Source organism: Amblyomma mixtum, chromosome 6 (assembly GCF_055824585.1).
Source record: "Amblyomma mixtum isolate Tamu chromosome 6, ASM5582458v1, whole genome shotgun sequence".
Classification (NCBI taxonomy): domain Eukaryota; kingdom Metazoa; phylum Arthropoda; class Arachnida; order Ixodida; family Ixodidae; genus Amblyomma; species Amblyomma mixtum.
The window spans coordinates 117,640,399-117,660,923 of record NC_143017.1 but is presented as its reverse complement, the minus strand read 5'-3'; the positions used below and the strand labels follow the sequence as shown (position 1 = coordinate 117,660,923).

Below are 20,525 nucleotides of genomic sequence, written 5' to 3'. Positions count from 1 at the left end.
AACAGCCTGACAAGGAAAAAAGAAGGAAGGAAGGAAGCTGTTCGGTCCCCGTTCGATAAGACGAAGGCCAAGGCCATCGCCTCTGCGTCGTAAAATCGGCGGCGGCCCGCCGAGCAGTAATTTGCCTGCGTCTCGCGAGCCCCCTGTCGGCCGAAATGAAACCGCGGGAAATGAAAACATGGCGCAGGAAATGAAGATCGCGTCCACCGCGGCGGCACCGGGATTCATGAGGTGCGGCGAAAAAAACCACGGTCTAAATCGGCGAAACAATATCGTATCGAAGTGAATGTTCGTGACGGAGTCGCGGCCACGCCAGATTGGAGAACAGTATGAGCTCGCGTCGACGAGTTGCCCGAGGTAGCAAAGTTTTAAAGGGGGCCAGTTGGCCATACATCTCAGCATAAGGGTGCGCTAATTATATTACAGAAGAGACGACACGAGACACAAGCGGAAATCTTCGACTAAAAGGCAGGGAAAGGTGACGTCTTTCCGATGCTTGAAAAAGTTGTTTTTCGCTCCCGTTTTCTTGTTTTTTTATCTCCACTTCGTCATTGCCTTCTCATCTTCTGTCAGATCAGTAGTTCATAAAAGCACGCACCGGTGGATATAGAAATTAGTTGAAAGTTTGCGCTTGCCTTGCGTCGCCCCTTCTGTATAATATAGTTGGCGCAGATCGCGGTAAAATACCCGAGTTAACTTGGCTTAATAACGGGAGGCAATATCAAATATTATATACACTATGGTGAAAACAGATATAAGATAAAACAGCAAAACAGTGTCATACCGAAAGGCACCCGACACCTACGCAGGCAGAGGTCGCTGGGAGCATCTCACGGTGGCTTATCTCCTCTCGACGCTCGAAATCCCACGGAAGCATTTTAGAAACCCTTGCGTTGATTACCCAGAAAGCAGCTTATCGAGACCAATCATCAAGCTTGGATTTGAACTGGCAAATCAGAGCCCGCCGTTCTCGACTCGCTGGTAACGCTCTGCCGAAGGCTTACAAGGTCTTGGGTTGAGATGGAACATGTGGCTGTTTACGAAGGCGGACATACGAAGGAGCTCCCACCGGTCGCAAGCGGCCAAGAGGGGGAGAGCGATGCATCGCATCGGGTCCCCCCTTAAAGCTAATTGGGAAGACCGATGCGGGGTACCCGGATCCCGTCGTTCCGTTAATGAACAGCGGATGCGCCAGGGGCAAGAAATGCTTTCTGCGCTTCTGGATCAGTGCTTACCGCATTCCTCAGTTCCCCAAGAACCGGAGGTCGCGTCTCCATCGTTCGTTTAGGAAACTCCGAACTTATGCAGCGCGGGAAATGTGAAAGCCCCCTACGCGACAACATATAAGGAATCATAACGAAATATAAAGTCGACAGGAAGAAAGTGACGCTAAGGTCGGAGTTAGGGCCATTTTGAAGAATTGCTTTCTTGAGAAAAGCTGGGCTCCTGTTGAAGCGTTGGGTAAGACATACATTATCTTAATACTGTTATAAAACAGCGTATGACTATCACTTCTTTATATTACACTTTAATTTGGACGACACCCCTCCCTTCCTCCCTCTAACAGACTACCCGCCGCGGTGGCTCAGTGGTTGTGGCGCTCGGCTCCTGACCCCGGCTCCGGTCCGATCCCGGCCGCGGCGGTTGAATTTCGATGGCGGCGAAATTCCTCTAACCGCGCGCGCACACACACACGCACACGCGCACACACACGCGCGCACGCACACGCGCGCACGCACGCGCGCACACACACACACACACACACGCGCACACACACACACGCACGCGCGCGCACACACACGCACACACACACGCGCACACACACACACACACACACACGCGCACACGCACACGCACACGCACACGCACACGCACACACACACACACACACACACACACACACACACACACACACACACACACACAAAGGCGCCCGTGTGCTGCGCGATGTCAGTGCACGTTAAAGATTCCTAGGTGGTCGAAATTATTCCGGAGACTTCCACTACGAGACCTCTTTCTCTCTTCTTTCACTCCAACCTTCCTTCCCTTCCCTTACGGCGCGGTTCAGGTGTCCATCGAGATATGCGAGAAAAATACTGCGCCATTTCCTCTCCTCAAAAACCAATTTTATTTAGGAAGGAAGCACAACAGATTCTCGCATTGGCAATTCGTTCGTGAAAACAAAATGTGAGTGAAAAACAAAATGTGAGTGAAACCTTCGAGTGAAACCGTCATTTTTCGGCAGACCTAGCAGCAAGTAGCTATTAAGTTTAGCACCGCATAAATAGATGCACAGAGAGCCTAGCCACCCCGGCAACACAGTTGTCTTGCCTCCAAACGAACTGCACTCGACGAACAACCCACTGTGCGATGTCACGCGTTCGGATGTCGAAGTCGTCGTCTTTTGCTGAGGAGTAAGAGAAAGTGAAAGAAAAAAAAAAACAACCTTCATGGCCCAAACGCTGATTCCAGTGTCCGTTCCAAGAAATGAGCGGTCGTTAGGAACGTTCGGAATAACTTTCTGGAAACTCTCCGGTGAGGCAATCTTGCGTGTGGAGTTCTTGTTCGTTCGATTTTTACTTCACCTCCTTTCCACAGAAGCACGTCTAAACAAGAACCGTGCGATACTAGCAGTTGATAAAGGAACCGGGCATTAGAACTACGCGGCTTCGATTGCTTCCATTACTTCTCCGAAATGAGTGTTGCTGTTCAACACGCATTGGCGACAGGCAGCGAGCTCCGCTGTTATCTCCTTACCCCGAAGAGTAAACTGGCGCCAAGGCCATAAATGATAACAGCTCGCGCTAATTCCTCGACACGGCTGCGACGAGGAAGGTCCGATGATAGAGCCGCCGGTCGTGGTGATACGATATCGCATTAGTGAATGGCGCCTCTCTTATTTCTCGTATTTTTATTTTCTTCCTTTGTCGAATTCCTTCCTCGTGACGACGGACAGCGAGTTCCCCAAAATAACATCGCAACGCTCTCATGACGTTCCAGTCAGCAGTTCCGGCGCTTTCTGGGCCGGCAACACGGCGACTATCACGCGCTCTAATGCCGCAGAGGCTGAAGCTGCAAAGCTGTGTCAAGGACGCGACGGAATACTCCGGATCGAAGTGAATGCCTGGAGAACCCGACAAAAGTCCGTGCGAGGAATTGGCTTATGAGATTACGGCCACGCGAACATCCGACGTCTGAGCACAGCTTTCGTCACTCAAACGTGAAAGACCGGGTGCGCACGCACACGCGAATGCAGTTCAATAGCCCCGCTTACTCTTCCCCACGCCACATCCTCTCCCCCTTCCTACCTCCTCCTTTCGCGTGCCTGGTCAATAAACCAAGTTACGCCCCCAAGACTCTCGTAAAGGGCGCGCAACAACGGAGGCGCTCTCCACGTTCAAGCGCAACCGCGCTGGCGAAGACTGCAACGACGCGAGCGTACGATGCCTCGAACGACTCCGCATGCGACGCACGAAGACATAAATCAGGATCACAGCGTACACGCAATCGCCCCAAGCACGCAACACTCATCCACCCACACAAGTTCACCAAACTCCAAGAGTGGCTCAGCGTTCTGGAAGTGAGCGATGGGTGGAACAATACCGATTCGTACGGGCCGTTCCGAGTTTTGCTGGTCTTGAGGAAAGGCCTAAACGCTTCCGATCCCAAACTCCCTTTCAGGCTTCATCGTGCCGCATTCATATGCGGGCCGCGCGCCGCGCTGGCTCTTCTTTTCTGAGAGGTAGTTCCCCGAAACGGGAGTTTCCTCATCCAAGAAGACGCTCGAAGACGAGAGACGGCAGCGCGCTGCGTGGCTGGTGGGGAAACTGCATCTCTTCGCACACCGCCAGCAGTTCGAGCAGCGGTCGATGCTTTCTATCGAAAAAACGCGAGGGAAAGAAGGTGCGGCGGTAAACCGAATTAGCGGGAGACTGAAGTGGCGGGGCTCATCGAAGACGCCGGTCTTACTTTTTTGCGCGCTCCCGAGGGAGAAACCCTGAGCGCGAATAACGAATAGCGGCGAGCCCGCATTGTCGGCTAGCGACGTTGGAACGAGCAGCTCACTCCGCGAAGTATTTGGAAATCTGTTAATGCCCCTCGCTCACTGCCTCAGAAGCTGTGCGCAGCACTGCCCAAGCAAGAGGCGAAAGACAAAAACTGCGACATGAGACACTGCCTGACACCCGCCACATTGGCTCGGCGGCTGAGCTGGAGTTCGCATGTTTAAGTGTGCTGAAACTGGGAAACGAGAACGTAGCAGGGGACGGCAGAAAGTCATGGGGAAGGGGAATGAGAAGATTTGCGGAGATAGGGGAGGGAGGTCGGCGGCTGGCGCCGGGTCGGACTGATTGGAGACCACAGGGAGAGATTTGCCCTGAAACAGTCCCCACTTAAATGATGATGATGACGGTGATGCTGATGATGCTGTTTAGCCCAAGAGAGACGTCAATATACTGCAAGAAATCTCAGGTGCTCGGAGTTAATTCTGCGCCGTCAAGTACGGTGAACCCCGCAACACCGGTGCAGCTTTGACTCGTGAACGACTACTATACCTTTACCGAGACGAACTGATGACAGCTATGCGTAAGGCTAGACAAAAGAAAACTAAGAAGAGACAAGAAAGGAAAAGAAAAGCAGAGGAATAAAGACGACGGCGAAGGATAGGAAAAGAAACAAAAGGAAAAGGGAAAGAAAAGGAAGAAAAACTGATTTCCCACTGGCCATCCATTTTGGTTTCACTACCGACTGCAGCGCTGGCGTGGCTGTCGTGCGCGTTTTCCGGTCGCACAGCGCGAGGAATCTAATTAAGGACGAAAGAGGTCGAACGTACGCAGACACTGAAGAAAACAAGAAAAGAGGAGCAGCGCGTGAACCTCACACGAAAGCAAATCCGCAGGATTCCAGCACTTCCGACAAAGAGAGGGAAAGTGAGGTCAGTGCAGCGGAAGGTAAGGCAACGCAATGAATACAGCAACAAACCGAACCAGCATTAACCGCACAGCCTACAGGCCCAACAAATCTTCGCACTGTTTGGACAACAAAGAAAAAAAAAGTTGTGCCGCAAAATAAAAGAAACGAAAGGGGGAGCTGAGTATGAGTAGGGAGCATTTAGAACGGCGGCGCGTGCGCACGCGACTTTCCGATCACGGGTGTTACCCGAGTCTTCCGACCCCTGTATTACGGACGACACGCCAGTAAGCACACAGCGGGTCGATAGTCTTCCTTTTCTTTCTCTCTTCCTCTGTCTTTTCGCCCTCTTTTTTTTTTTTTTTGCGTTGTGTATACCCTTCTCATGGTGAAGAAAAACACAATGCGACATCAGAGTCTCACAAGCTTCCGATTTGCCGCCTCACCTCGTTTCATGTCAGTCATCACGCTGCGTGCACATTTCGGGACTTTCCGAACGCTGCATAACCCTTTTCATCGGAAGTTTTGTCGGTCGTCAGGAGGAAAGAGTAGAAAGTAGATTTTTTTTTTATGGGTAATCAGATCGCTCCGTGTAGGGACTGCGCTCGTGAACAAAAGTATGGAACATTGCAAAGCTGTCGTATAGGCAGGTTCGTTACCAACGAGCAGCAGCGTCAAAACAAAGCTTAAACGATTTCCGGAGATGACCTGAAATTTAAGCCGCCCAACCACACAGAAAAGTTGCGGTTCCTGAAACGCAGTCGAGTTTATAATTCCTGGGGGACAGCGACATGTAACCTAGGCCCTACTGTTCCACGGACGATTAAGAAAAAAAACTCTTGTGAAGGAAAGCTGCGCAGTTGAGGACACTTTCCATCAATCCGTCAGATAGTGTGATTGCGGCTCTTGTCTCATCCTTCCGAAAAAAAGAAAGTCAGGATCGTCCCGGTACAAAGCCTACGTTTGCTGGTTCCACAGAAGTTTTTTTTTTTTTTTTTCAGAAAACTTTCGATTTCAATTACTTTCAAGAAAGTCCCTGACAACTCTAAACTTCCGCAGAAGTTTTCTCTGCTCCTCGGTACTAAAAGCATCAGAAATGGTTTGGTTTATCGGGTTTAACGTCCCAAAGCGACTAAGGCTATGAGAGACGCCGTAGTGGAGGGCTCCGAAAATTTCGACCACCTAGGGTTCTTTGACGTGCACTGACATCGCACAGTACACGGGCCTCTAGAATTTCTCCGCCAAAGAAATTCAACCGCCGCGGCCGGGATCGAACCCGCGTCTTTCGGGTCAGCAGCCGAGCACCATAACCACTGAGCCACCGCGGCGGCTGAAAACTTGCCAAACACCAACGAAGAGAACTTCAAATGCTGACGAGGATGCAATGAAGGTGGAAAAAAGAACAGGCAAAATAAGCTGACAGCGCGCACCGGGAATACCTTAATTTATGCTGCCTGAACACAAGTATAGTCTCTCGCACGTCTCCATAGGAAAAATACAGATTTGGTTAAGATGGCCAGGAAAACAGGTTGAATAATAACACAGCGGGTCACACGGACGCCGCACCTGTGGCGATGAATAAAGTCCATGGACAGCGGGCAACGGGGAAATAAAAAATACTAGAGCGGCCGTCGACCGCAGGCACACGACGCGAATTAAAAACTCCCCAAGGGGGCACCCCGCCCCGGCAGCAGCCCTGGCCACAGCGCGCCGACACCACCTGTTGTGGCCACAGGGTCCAGTGGAACCAGGGGCGTGGACCGGCCGTCGCTGCATGTCCCGGGGGGCCGCTTGTTATACGCGTTGTGCGACGCCCGCGCCTGGACCGGCAGTGCACGCTGCCGCCGCCACACGTGCCTTGCTGAGTGTACACGAGTACACAGGCGAGTGCACAGACGTCGCATATGAATGCGGAGCGAGTAGGCGCGTCACACGTGAGCGACGGTGCTCTTATAAAGCGGTAGAGCGACATATACGCACGAACAACGCTCGGTGTGCCTACATCAGGCTATGTAATAAAGCTATAATTTAACGGGGACGACCTCTTTCTTGCCTACAAAAATAAACGTTACACCTAATTATATAGAACTTATTCCTACTACTATGAGCTCCAGGCGGCAGCGTCCACAAGGCTGGCGCTCACGAGCCATTCAGACAGGCCCGAAAGTAATCCGATGGCATGGTTGTCTTCCGTCAAGTGGCCCGTGAACTTTCGATAGAAACTCAACTTGGATGCATAATGATGGTTTCGTTTGGTTTGGTTTATGGCGTTTAACGTCCCACAGCGACTAAGGCTATGAGAGAAGCCGTAGTGGAGGGCTCAGGAAATTTCGACCACCTGGGGTTCTTTAACGTGCACTGACATCGCACAGTACACGGGCCTCTTGAATTTCTCCCCCAAAGAAATTCAACCGCCGCGGTCGGGATCGAACCCGCGTCTTTCAGGTCAGCAGCCGAGGATGCATAATGATTTTGACACGGAAGAATCCGAAGAGCCGGGTAAATAATAAGGGAAAGGAATTACTTCTCGACTGGTCCAAGGCCGCCCAGCTTGGTAGGCTAGCCGGCCGTGCCACATGAAAATACTGCGATGCACGGGAATTTAACACGTCAAATTAACTGCAATGCGAAGATCCTACGGCACGAGAGAAATTAGAGTTTTGATTTCTGATTACTCTTCAACGCTGGAAAGAGCAGTTCCCGCCATCTTCGCTTCCAAGAGGCCTGTGGAACATTCGATGTCAACGCGAATACGAAGCAGGCGTCGTACAGCAAAGAAGCATGAGAGACAGCTGTACTGATCTCTCTCGCACGCACGCACGCACACGCACGAACACGCACGAACACGCACGAACACGCACGAACACGCACGAACACGCGCGAGCACGCGCGAGCACGCGCGATCCCGGCCGCGGCGGTCAAATTTCGATGGAAGCAAAATTCTAGAGGCCCGTGTCAGTGCACGTAAAAGAACCCCAGGTGGTCGAAATTTCCGGAGCTCTTCACTACGGCGTCCCTCATAGCCTGAGTCGCTTTGGTACCTTAAACCCCCATAAACTAAACTAAACTAAACTAAACTAAACTAAACTAAACTAAACTAAACTAAACTAAACTAAACCACACACACACACACACACACACACACACACACACACACACACACACACACACACACACACACACACACACACGCACACACACACACACACACACACACGCACACACACACACACACACACACACACACACACGCCTGCGTCCATGAAAATGTGACAACAATGACTAACCACGCGGCTGAACTCCTTAGAAAGTGACACCACAGTAGCCCGTGACTCTCGGACATGAAAGCGCATGCGCGTCACTCACTGCATGTCCTGCGGATCCTTAACTAACAGGTGGCGTAAACTCCATGCGAGAGGCCAAACGCGTGGCATGTGTATAAATGAACACCGCCGACACAACCTCTCTGAATGCCGCGCACGGGGCACACGTCACCTCCGCAAGAGAGCGTGTTCTGACGGCCTGGTGCCTGCACGCGATACAGCGTTGACCACGCCAGCAACCACTGGGGGCGGGCCCCCCGCTCTCTGTGCAAACAGAAACGCGGAGGGGAGGTGCTGTCCGTTCTCTAGCGGCATGCATCGTCGAGCCGTCAGCTCGCATCACGCGAAAGACGGCGCAGATGTCGCAACGGACAGGCGGCGTCCGACACGGCGCTCGAGTGACGGAGGACAGGCGTCTCTCCCACTCCGACGAGCGTATGTGTTCACCGGCCGAGGTGTTATGCCGCGCAGATAGATCACAGGCGCGTAGTGTTCAGGTTGAAGTTGCTGCCGGCAGCTGGCGGGACTAGGTTTCCATTAAGCGGTTGCTCCGCCGTTGCTCACTTTGAATAAATGTTAGATAAATGCCGTCGTCATGCATTCATGGCGCGCAGTCCTAACCGGCCGCGGTGGCTGAGTGGCTACGGAACTCTGGATTAAATCCCGGCCGCATTTCGATGGAGGCGAAATGAAAAGACGCCCGAGTGCTATGCGATGCCAGCGCGGTCTAAATTAAAACGGAGCCCTGAATTACGGCATCCTTCACAGCCTATGAGTCATTTCAGGATGTCAAACCCCATATTCTACACGCCGCCACGTCGCTCTAAACAAGTGTCCTTGTAAGCGTGCTCTTATAAGCAGCAACAAATATTTCCCTGTGAACACAGTCGCGCGCAGCCGCTGGCAATTGTAGTCATCCTCATACAATGGCACATGCCCACACAAAGCGATGGAAGCTTTTTCTAGTCGTCATTCGTTATATGTCGTGTCCAGGAAGCTCGCTTCGAAAAAACTGTCGCATTTTTCAAGAGATTTTTCAAAGGTGTTTCGTGCAATAATACATACACGAGACTTCAGGAGATAACGAACTCAAGCTAGAGCCTTAAGCCCGAATTAGAAATACACTTGCGCCGCGTGTCATCACGCGCCAGGCGGGCCGCGCGTCAGCCAGAACCAGTCTGCGCATGCGCGTGGCGCGGCACGACGCCTCGGAAGTATGACTGGAGCAGCGCATTTCTTGTTCGTCCACATGACGTTAGGCAAGGTTCCAGCCCCGATGACCTCTACTCTGCTCCCGCATGCACGTTGGTACGCTGTATCCGCATGGGGAGAAATTTCGCTGTTACTATACCTCATTTCAGTACAGCACAGAATTCCGAACGGTCTGGCTTTTTCTACACTTACACATACTCGAGAAAACAAGCTTATGTGCGAATATAAATGAATGAAGGAAGGAGGAAAACACCGAAATAAAGGGGAAAATAAAGAACGAGAACAAATGAACAGTCCACTCGAGGAGCTATGACGAATACAAGTAAGCAGAAAAGGGTGAAGCGTCATTCACACGCGCTCTCACATGAACGATCAGGCATGCGTGAAGTGATGCGAAAAGTGAACGGACAAACACGAAAGAAAAACGAAAAAGAGAACGGTGCAAGCCTGCGGCGTTTACCGGCTGCGATACAGCGCTCACGCACGTTGCTGCAGACTTCGCGGGTCACCGGCCACATTTCCTCAGTAAAAGCACGTTGCCGCCGCACGCAGTCCACGCATCGCTGGTGCACGCGTTAGACTTTACTTCACCGGTTTGCTTGTACTCTTGTTTTCTTTTGCCGCCTGCATTTTGCTGTGCGCCAGCTAGCCCGTACCCACCATCACGGACACTGCCCATTTTCATGTGCTGGTCTCACTTTCGCCGCTTTGTTTTTAACGAATCACTCGTTTCTTGGTAACACTAGGAGCAAGCTGCAACGAGTGCTCGCGTGGTATACGCGACAACTTTTCATGTTGTTAAGCTCTTAGTTAATAAAATGGTGTTCCGTGGGCTATACAAAAGCTTCACATGAGGGACTAGTAGTCAAAAGCATACATCGGAGCGCAGCCACACGGCTACATAACGCTATATAGTTTTTCCGTACGAAAATTTGTCCTGGGCCGGGGAAAAAAAATTATCTTCTTTCTAAGCTGGAGGCTAATATAAACGGTTCACTACTTTATTCGACGAAATTTTGGCCTAAATGAAAAATTCAAAAGTTTATTCGATCGCGTAATGCAATTAATATTTAAAAATATCCTTGAAGCTATCCATCTACCTAACCAGATAACCAAACCCCATTCTACTCCATTCAATTTTCTATTTTTCAGAAAATTTGACACGGAACCGACACATAGAATATTTAACCTTAAAGTCATCTAGAACGCTAAACCTCATTAGACGAAATTTTCATAAAGCCCCCACAAAAGTAAAAGAACAGCTATACGTAACTAATATCCGTCCAATACTCGAGTATGCTTGTGCGGCATGGGACCCTCAAAGCTATTATCTTGTGGAAAAACTTGAACGCATCCAAAACCGTGCTGCCAGGTTTGTTTCTGGCAACTATAACTTCCGTAGTAGCATCACATTAGTTAAAGAAGACCTTAGGTGGAAAACACTGGCTCACCGGAGAATAACCGCAAAATTATAACTTTTTTTTCCAAATATAATCTGATCACACGGGAATAAACAAGAGCTTGTACATTCTCCCTCCACATTTTATCTCTGAACGCCGCGATCATAACTTGAAAGTTCTTGTACCGCGATGTCGAACTGATGTGTTTCCTAATTCTTTTTTTTCCTCATACTTCTTCACATTAGAATAGGCTTCCCAAGAGCATAGAAAAATGTAAAACGGATAAACATTTTCAGTCTTTCCTGGCGGCCAATCTGTCGTAGAGGCTTTCCACCCTTTCAAAACTTTTCTCGGACTGACATTTCAGTGATGCGTTCTATTTTATTTCAGACAAATGTGCCTTATTGTTTATTTTTATTATTTGTGACATGCTCAATTTAGGTATATGTTTACTGTTATTGTCCCCCCTGCTATAATGCCCCTGGACGCTGCAGGTACTTGTATAAATAAATAAAATAAAATGAGCAGCGCTCTGTAGCTATTCCAAGTACTTTAGTGTAAAAAAAATACTGACAGGAGGATCATGAAACATGATGCGAGAAAGATGGGGCAGCAGTCGTATTTACCCTCGATTATTACTTTGATGCTTTTACTCTAATGCAAGTCTTCACACACTCGACAGGATTATTTTGAACGGTGAAGGTCGGCGGAGGTGGGGTGGAGAGGTGGGTCGAGGGTGGCGGTGGTTGGGCGGGAAGAGGGTGGGTGGCGCTTTTAGAGGGTAGAGGCCTCACTCAGCGAGGGTTCACAGAGATAACGCCGGCATTTTCGCCAAGTGCTACTCTTACTCCTATCAGTGAAAAAAAAAAAAAAAGCTACATTGAACAAAGTGAAACACCCTGTATTTTCACATGCAATAGAAGTGTTGTGAGCTACAAAACACGCCATGCTGCAGAGTGTTCCGGATTGATTTCTACCAGCTAGAGTTATTTACCTTGCACCAAAATAACAGTTACAGTACAGTTACAGCTACAAAACGACGTAGCTACTGATCTGGCAGCACGTTTTGTACGCTTTCTGCCTCTTTTCGATAAACAGCCTAGATGCGAAACGCGCATCTCGCCGTCCTAGTCCACTAATACCGTTTATCAGTTAACCGAAAAGACGGGACAAGTTCTACAACGCGTACTACGCTAAAGTACTGTTTCAACTTCAATTTTACTATTTCTGATAACAGAGAAAACTGTCTTCCTTTCATTCACTGTCTACCCAATCATTGCCTGAGGAGACAGCATCTCAACAATATATGATAAGACGTCATGATAGCAGTCTGTGAGAGCTAGACTTCAGGGCATCAAGAAAATTTCACTTTCAAGAATACTAGACAATATGTGGCCAGCACACTATAGGCCGTCACTTTTTATTCCGAGTGCAGTCTGCAACACAAATTTTATGCATTTTTTCCAGAGAAGGTCATTGCTACGACTCTTGCAGCATGCTGAGCTGTATTATCTTTATTAAACACCGCAAAAATGTCAAGGATGTAGACGCTCGAGAAATAATGTGTCACAAGCCCCTTCATATCGCCGCTCCTCTGTCAAGCAAACGGCCATTGCACCCAAGTGGAGTGGGGAAAAAAAAGTACACCAAAAGAACTAAATGACTCGTGCGTTTGTGAGAGCCGACGGTACATGAGCCAGAGCACGATACATGTTGGACACCCCGCGTCTGACATAAACCCGCTAGACAGCAAGGCGAACTTGCTGATGGCAGCACCGTGACAAGAAATGCAGCGAGTGCAGCAAAAACACGTATAACATTGCAGTTTAACGACGCCGTTTCTCTTCTCAGATCGAGAGGCAATGTCTTTACTTTTCGTACAACAATTTAAAAATGTCGGCCGCTACCACCGCTCAATAGAAAACCTCCGTATCTGTACGGCGCTCGTTTTTCACTTTGAAAAATGTTTTCAGATTTATACTCGTTTACAACTGGCCGTTACTGTTTATCGCGGTGACCCCAGCTAGCACTTCTAAATTGCGCCCACTGTATCGTACAACTCCCGAGTTTTGTTCTTGAATACCTAGACAGCGTTGAAGCACCGTTCGCCCCCTCTTTCACTTATAGTTTCGGTTTCTTGTCCAAATATGTTAGCTTTTTGCAACAAGGAAAACTTAGCGGAATCCTCTGAAAAGTCAGAATTGTGGAATTAACGTACGGCAGCTCGTCAAAAATGCTTAACTGGAGAGTTGACCAGAAATTCCCCACACGTAGAAGGTTCTTCTTCCTCCAAAGCGCAAACAGCTAGTGACGACAAAAGTCAGAAGTGCTCTCGAGCGATCGCAGCGCTGCATAGACAGCGCGCGGCCAGCACAGCGGACGCTTTAGCACAATACGCCACCTTCGCGGAGCTGAACTCGCGTCTTCCGCACCAAAATGTCCGCCGCAATTGCGACGAGTGGCGCATGCGAAAAGCGCGCCCTGTGCCTGTCATGCAAGTCCTCGCGCTCTCACCGAGCCGTGCTCGAACGCCTCGCTGCTCAGGGGCTAATATTCATGGCAGGCAACGCAACGAACCGGAATTTTCGCGGGACGCACAACTGCGGGCCGTCTTACGCTCCTCTTCCCCTCATTTCCACTCCCGCTAGCGGAACGCATGAACGCGCGCACGTCCAGTTCAAGAGAGCCGGCACAAATCACGGTCGGCCCTCTTATCGCCGCCGCCTGCACTTTCCCGCGCCTGCTTCCCTGCGCTCGTATTCACACCCTCCTCTCTCTCCAAGTCCCTCTTCCTCTTTCTCTCTAGAAGGATGGACCGGATAACGACGTGCGCGTTCTACGCCTGTAGCGTGACAGAGGCTCATCCGGCCGTGTATTTTCAAACTCGAAGAATGTTTCCGGATTGGGGAAAAAGTAAAATTACACCCCTAGTTCCGTTTCTTCCTATGCCCCGTTTTCATCCTGTTTTTCGCCCTTGGGCTCTTGAAGAATAGGCTTAAGCTGAGATACACGGACACCTAAAGCCTCAATTTGTAGCTGTAGGAGCGAATAAATTTGCAATGGGCTTTGCTCCGTAGAAATGGATGAAAATAAGAGCGCATTCCGTAATGTCTTTGTCTAGAGAAGAACTGCATGAAAAAAGAAAAAAAGCAACCATTTTCTTTTTCTTTTGCGTGCCATCAGGCGAATTCGTAATTTTCGTTTTCATTCGAGTCCTCGAACGTCGCTTTCGTCTGCCGCCCGAAAAAGATAAAGGCATAAAGCCTAGCAGATAAATCCCAGCAGTTAGTACCTAGCGGCACAAGCAGGCAGCGACAAGGAAGACATATGACGCGTGCATTGTTGTGTTTTGTCTGCATTTAGTTATCGTATGATGCCGCACGGTTACAGATCCTCTTTCTCTTCAGTGTTTTTGTACCACTGCTAAACCGAAGCAAAAATTTATGCTGAATCCTAAATCGGGAAGATACTCGCCATCTCTACCATCATTTCGGCCGAAGAAGCCGAGGGGAGAGCAAGACAGGAATGCATTAAACGAAAAAAAGAATAGAAGAAACAAGGAAATAAACGAACGAAAGAAAAGAAACAGCAAATAAAGTAAGCGGCCTGTTTAACGTCATCATCACATGCGCAAGAACAAAAAAAAAAAAAAAGACCCAAGTGTAGTACGGAAAGCGTGCTTTCCCGCAATAAGAGGCTTGATGCGGAGAAGCATACACTTGCGAGCAAGCGGCAAGTACTGATGATCTTTCTCCGTAAGCCCGCGATTTTATTCAGTTTAAAGCTCGCCAATGAAGAAAACAAGGAGCTAGACGTAAAGAGGTAAGAAAAGTAAAGCAATAACTACGCCTCGCCTTCTCTTCAATTTTAACACAAGCAGTTCATTACAGTTTGCGTTTAAATTTAAAAACTTTAAAAAGGCACAAAATCCCAACTGTAAATACATCCTGTCCCGAAATGTAAACCGAACGTCAAGACAGTAACTCGCGTAGCCGTAAGCAAACACCGCCACTTACGGACATTAATTTTACGCCCCCTATAGAAATAGCGGTTGAGAGCCTAGAAATCTTTTAAAGAAAACACCGATACCTAGACAAGAGAACTTGGCACTTGTGTACTTTATTTTGTGCTGTCACGATTCAAGCACCTCTTTTTCGTCAATACAGGATAAACACCACCATCAAAACAGACAACCGCGATGCGGAATCCGAAAAGCAAATATTCCGACCCTTCATTGCTTTACTGAGCACAAAAAGGCTTATAACTTGAATCAATGCGCGGTTTCCTTGAACTGTCAGGTAATGGAAGCCGCAGCAGCAAGAAAAAAAAACATTTTTCGCTTTTCCATACTCTGGCCAAACGTCGGCATTCAACTTGAACCGCCGTGCGCAGATGGGCAGAGCAACGCAGATAATAACAAGACCCAGGCTTCCCTAATCCCCAAGTTGTCAAATAATGAGCAAAATCAACTACTAAAACAAAAATATCGAAAAGCCGAGAAATGAAACCGCCGCGCACAATGCGATTTGAGAGCAAAGGATTTCAATTTTCCGTTCCTTCGAAAAAAAAAAAAACTCGTTTGCTCTTCAAAATCTCATTTGTAAACACCAGAGCCCACAAGTGAAGCGGCGCTTTTAGAAAATTAAGAAGCGAATAAATACAAAAATTATGAAACTGGATAAAAAATATATAAAAGTAAAAAGCACAATTTCTGCCGACCCGGCCCGAGGGAAAGAGGAGCTTCACCGTTTTTCGGTAAAAGAAAACACCTCGACGGAATTGAACCAATAATTCTTCATGCCAAAAGGAAAGCAAAGCCCAGTACTTCCTTCCCCGAGTTAAACCCCAGAAAACACCGTCGTCGAGGGAAGACAGAGAGGCTGGTGGAATGCAGCGAGAAGTGAAAAGTACGGAGTATTTGCCTTTGAACCACAGCCATGCACGCACATCCCTTTAGGGAGTTTCGGGACCTTTATTCCCTCCGTCCTCTTACCCGCTCTTCCTCTTCCAACCCTCAATTCTCTTTACACGCAATAGCGTTCATGGACTCGCTTTCTCAGCTTGGATTGACGCAGCGCTGACGCAAAGGCAGTCAAGGAACGCAAGGAGCTGCAAAAATAAATATTGCAAAGGCAGCGGAAATGAGAAAGCACAAAGTGAGGCCGGGCAGCAATGCTGCGTTCCCAAGAAAATGAAGGCCGCGCCGGCATCCATGACGACGCATTATTACGGAAGGGCTCGGGAAACTGCGGCAGCAGACCATCGCGCTCGCCGGATGCCGAACCACGCCCGGAGGAATGATTAAACCTACGCAGCCATCACCGCGGTAGGCAAAAAAAGGGAAAATAGAGCGAAAAAATGGAAGGGGAGAGGAGCAGACGAATACGCCTCCTAAAGACGGCAGCCAGGGTTCTCATATGTACGGCTGGATCGGTGGATGCTTTCGGTGAGAAAAAAAGTACCTTGCGCACATTTCCGCGAGTCTGGCGGCGATTATTAAGAGACATGTCTTGCCGCAGATGAGGGACTACTGCTGCAGAAAACGCCTAAATTTGACAGACGGTGACTGACAGACGTGCGGATGAAATTCGGCAGAAGGCAAATGCGAAGTCGACAGGAGAGGAAGTCGTTCGCGAACGACTACGTAATGTAGGGCGTTGAGAACAAGCGTCAACCGATAAAACTGAAAAGAAGCCGGTCTCAAAGAGAGCTGACAGGAGCGGTATGTTTTTAGAGAGCGTCGCAAACAGCTCATCAGCAGTGAGAACACGAAAAACCGCGAAAGGATTTGCGAATGGGGACGGGCTCCGGACAGGACAACGAAATTCCTTCGGAACACGAGCAGCCAACGCGGCGTTGCGAAAGGCGTGAGTACTTTTGAACAACTCTTGTTTTTTTTTTTTTTTAGAAAAAGTTTGTGCACGCCAAGTTAAGGGGAATGTCTTGCTGGGAGAAGATTTTGGAGTTAGGTAAATTTCTTATCAACGGAAACGACGCTTGCCAAGATTTCGGTCCCTTTATGCACTATAGCGCCAAGACGTGGCGCATGAATAAAGGAGTTTACGCATGTTACCAAACGAGTATAGACACGTTGTGGAGATTCGCCTCTCACCTCTCCCGCCGGAGGCGGCAAGCCTCCTTTCCGGCGGTTCCCCGTGGTAAGAAAGAAGTCTTCGTCCCTTCTTTTAAGCTGCTTTCTCACCCCTAATAGGAATGGTTTGGTTTGGTTTATGGTGTTTAACGTCCCAAAGCGACTAAGGCTATAAGAGACGCCGTAGTGGAGGGCTCCGGAAATTTCGACCACCTGGGGTTCTTTAACGTGCACTGACATCGCACAGTACACGGGCCTCTAGAATTCCTCCTCCAAAGAAATTCGGCCGCCGCGGCCGGGATTGAACCCGCGTCTTTCGGGTCAGCAGCCGAGCACCCTAACCACTGAGCCACTTGCCGTTGATGTAATTCTGTTGTTCAGGCCGCATAATACTCATTCAGAGAGCATCTCCATGAGACGACCCGAAGGTGCAGTTCAAGATGAAAGGGGGTATTCCCTTTCTACAGATCATAAGGGCACATGCCTCTGTTCAGTTTCGCCACAGTGGCATATCTGGACATCAACTCATCCCCGAGACCGAGAGAAAGACACTTTCAAACGGTGCTTTTAATTCTCCAATTTGAGTCTGGGCTGTACGTACGTACACAGTACAGGTCAGTGAACGCGCGAACACGCACGGTTGTGTACGCCCGACTGCGTGACTGCGTGCATGGCCGCACAGAGCGAAAGAGGACGAGAAGGACGGTCGCGAAGAGTGGGCGACGAAGAACAGGCACCGAAGGGTAGAGCGATGGGAGCAAACGGAAGTTCAGCATCGATCTGGGGGCGGAGGCGGCAGAGGTGCGCGCTGCTTGCCGAGCGCCAAGGAATATGCGCACCCTGAGAAGCAATACCCGGTGGTCCTCCCTCCCATCCAGGGTGTGCGCGTTGCAGTGGAGGGCAAAGAGAAGACACCGCGGCCCACACGTCCCTGAAACACGCGCTCCGCAGAGCACGCAGAAAAAAAGGGGGCCGCGCCTCCCGGCATCGCAGCAGCTGGTCCCTCGGCGAAGGCGCGTGAAAAGACAAAGCTGTCCTGGCTGCCCTGCGCGCGATATTTCGCAGGGCGAGGGATCGAAGCGCGATGAAGCAACCCTCTAGGGGGTGTTGGATGAAGCCGCCACCCGCGTATTTCTAGAGCCGGAGTCCGAACGCAAAAACGCCCGTGTGGTCTGCGATGTGAATGAAACGTTAAAGAAACCCCAGGAGGTCTAAACTAAACCGGAGCCCTCCTCTACAACGCGTCTTGCAGCTCCGTGGCCTGAAACACCGCTAATACAGCCGATGCAGAAAGAAGTGGCTTTACGGGAGCGAAAAGAGGTACAAGTTGAGGACGGTGGGTTCCTCACATCCACATCAACCCCCCCCCCTCCTCCTCCTCCTCCTCCTCCTCCTCCTCCTCCTCCTCCTCCTCCTCCAACTCCAACTCCAACTCCAACTCCAACTCCTCCCGTCCGCCCCAATATCTTGACTTCTCGCAAATGCCTCGCAATCATTTTACACCTCCAGTGTGCGAAGCGGCGCATCAAACGAGTGGCTGACCAGTGTGATGTCCGCTAGGTACCTTTCACAAGATGCGGCCAGACACACACGACATAAAGGTTTCCTCCTCACTAAAACCCACTGCCCAATATCCAGACATCACGCCAGGCACAAAAAAGGGGCATGCTACGCCACTATCGTCAACCAGAGTCGGAGTGCCCAAGAAATATCTTCCCTTCAAGGCGGGCGAGGACAGCAAAGCCTTCACTGCGCTTCCCTCGTTTTTCTCCTCGAGATTCCAAAGCTTTTTTTCTTGGCGGTTTCACTTGTATTGTTCTGAAATTTACAAAGGGTAAGTCCCAGGTAGTACACCAGTGTTTTATACAATACTTGCTGCAGAATAAGCAAGCTATATATGCTTTGAACAGACGTAGCCCCAGGCGCGCAGCGGAAACAAAGATGCATTAACAACAGGTCGTAGCTCGCACTTTGCTCGTATTACTTTCCTATGGAAACCGCTTCACACCTATCGGTGAGCGCAGGTCTGAGAGAACAAACCAGGAAGTTCGCAACGAACGGAGCATAGCCACACAGTTCATAGCACACATAAATGTCGTGGGAAAAAGCATGGTTAGACGGGCGGAAGATATTCAGACAGCCCGCACACGCACTGAAAATTCCATTAAGGCACACATGGATTATTTACTATTGCACTACCATACCGACAGCATCCTATAAGTTCGAAGTAGCGAGTCGCTCGGCTGAGGACACGTTAAATATGCGGCAGTGGAGCAGTGCACAAAAGAACACAGACTTCGGAACGGGGAAACTGGGGAAATAAAGCTTTCCCATCTCTCGCTGTCACATTCAATTCTGAATACAAGCTCCCCTCTAAGCGAATAGAAAAAGTGAATGCGCTTGTGAAGTCCCACTTGTTTCGCTTTTCTACTGTTATATCACTCGAGAGACAGTGTGCTACCTCAAGATGCCATGCGTGAAAAATGCACCGGCGAAAGTATACCGTAGTAATACATTCTCCTCCAAGGCCTCCCAAAGGGGACGCGAAACTATGTTTTACGAAGAAAAGAGCAAGCGTCTGAACCGCAGAGTTAAGCGGGTTTCCGTGACGAACAAAGAGTCATGGGACAGTCCTGGTTATAAAATATACGAGCTTTCCTCACAAAGCCGTTTGATGTTATCGACCTACGCGGAAGGATCAAAGCATCCGTGCTTCAAGGGGCCGAATATACTTGGCACCGAACGCAAACGGGTCGGAAGACCCCAGGGAAGGCACTCTCGACGAACGTCTCCAAGAAATTACTTCTGTTGTACTTTTGGTTTTTCTAACATTCCTTCTCGTTTGCAGACAAGCTCACACTAGCTTGCCGCAGAAGACGAGCTGCTTCTATTGTGGTGCCGTTGTTTACAGCGGAGCTATTCGCCACAAACTAGGGGGGAGGGGGAGGAAAGACGGAGGAGGAAAGGAAGGGACTGTAACCCGAAGAAGGTGCCGGATTCGGTGCCCTGCACTGGGGGAAAGGAAAGAGGCGATATAAAGGGGGAAAGGGAGCCGAGTTAAAAATGAAAAGTGCCAAGTAAGGAAGTACAAGGACTTTTCGAGTGGTCAAGACAGTATATCGCGCAGCCACGAAGACCTCATCGAGCAGGCAGCTAGAGAGAGAACTATCGATTTTCATTACTGGCACCGCAAACTTTTACGCTCTAGCGTAGCGATAACCATAAAAACCCGAAGAAAGGACGAAAAAAAACATAAGAAAATTGAGCACTAAAAAATGCGCGCACTACTAAGTCGCCCGCATGACGACGAATAAAATAAAATAAATAACATTTGCCGACTTCGCAGAAGCGCCCGCTAAACTGTTTACCCTTCGCGGTATACTGCCTCGATAACGGCCGAGCTCATTTGCACGAAAGTTTTATACGCCTCGAGAGGTTTGCTCAACGGGGCTGCAGCAGCTCTTGCCCTTCATCGGCTTCGATGCCATACGTTGCCCTTGTTTCCGCTAGTTACCGCAGCATAAAAATGATACTGAAGAGCGCCGATGTATATGGAAAGGACGACGGTAAAGGAACGCTGAGAGACAGCAA

The 20,525-nt window shown here is 49.5% G+C and overlaps 1 protein-coding gene across 7 annotated transcripts in view; it reads right to left on the bottom strand.

Annotated features, from left to right (window-relative positions):
- The window catches only part of LOC149340165 (galactosylceramide sulfotransferase-like), a 161,351-nt gene that overhangs the window by 14,926 nt on the left and 125,900 nt on the right, over positions 1–20,525 (bottom strand). Inside the window, exon 1 of one of the 7 annotated variants that reach the window (XM_089548919.1) lies at positions 8,275–8,344. The exons of the other annotated variants lie outside the window; for them this stretch is intronic. The gene's annotated coding sequence lies outside the window, so the exon portion shown is untranslated. Of the gene's footprint in view, positions 1–8,274; positions 8,345–20,525 lie in introns of those variants that run through there. 7 annotated transcript variants of the gene reach the window in all.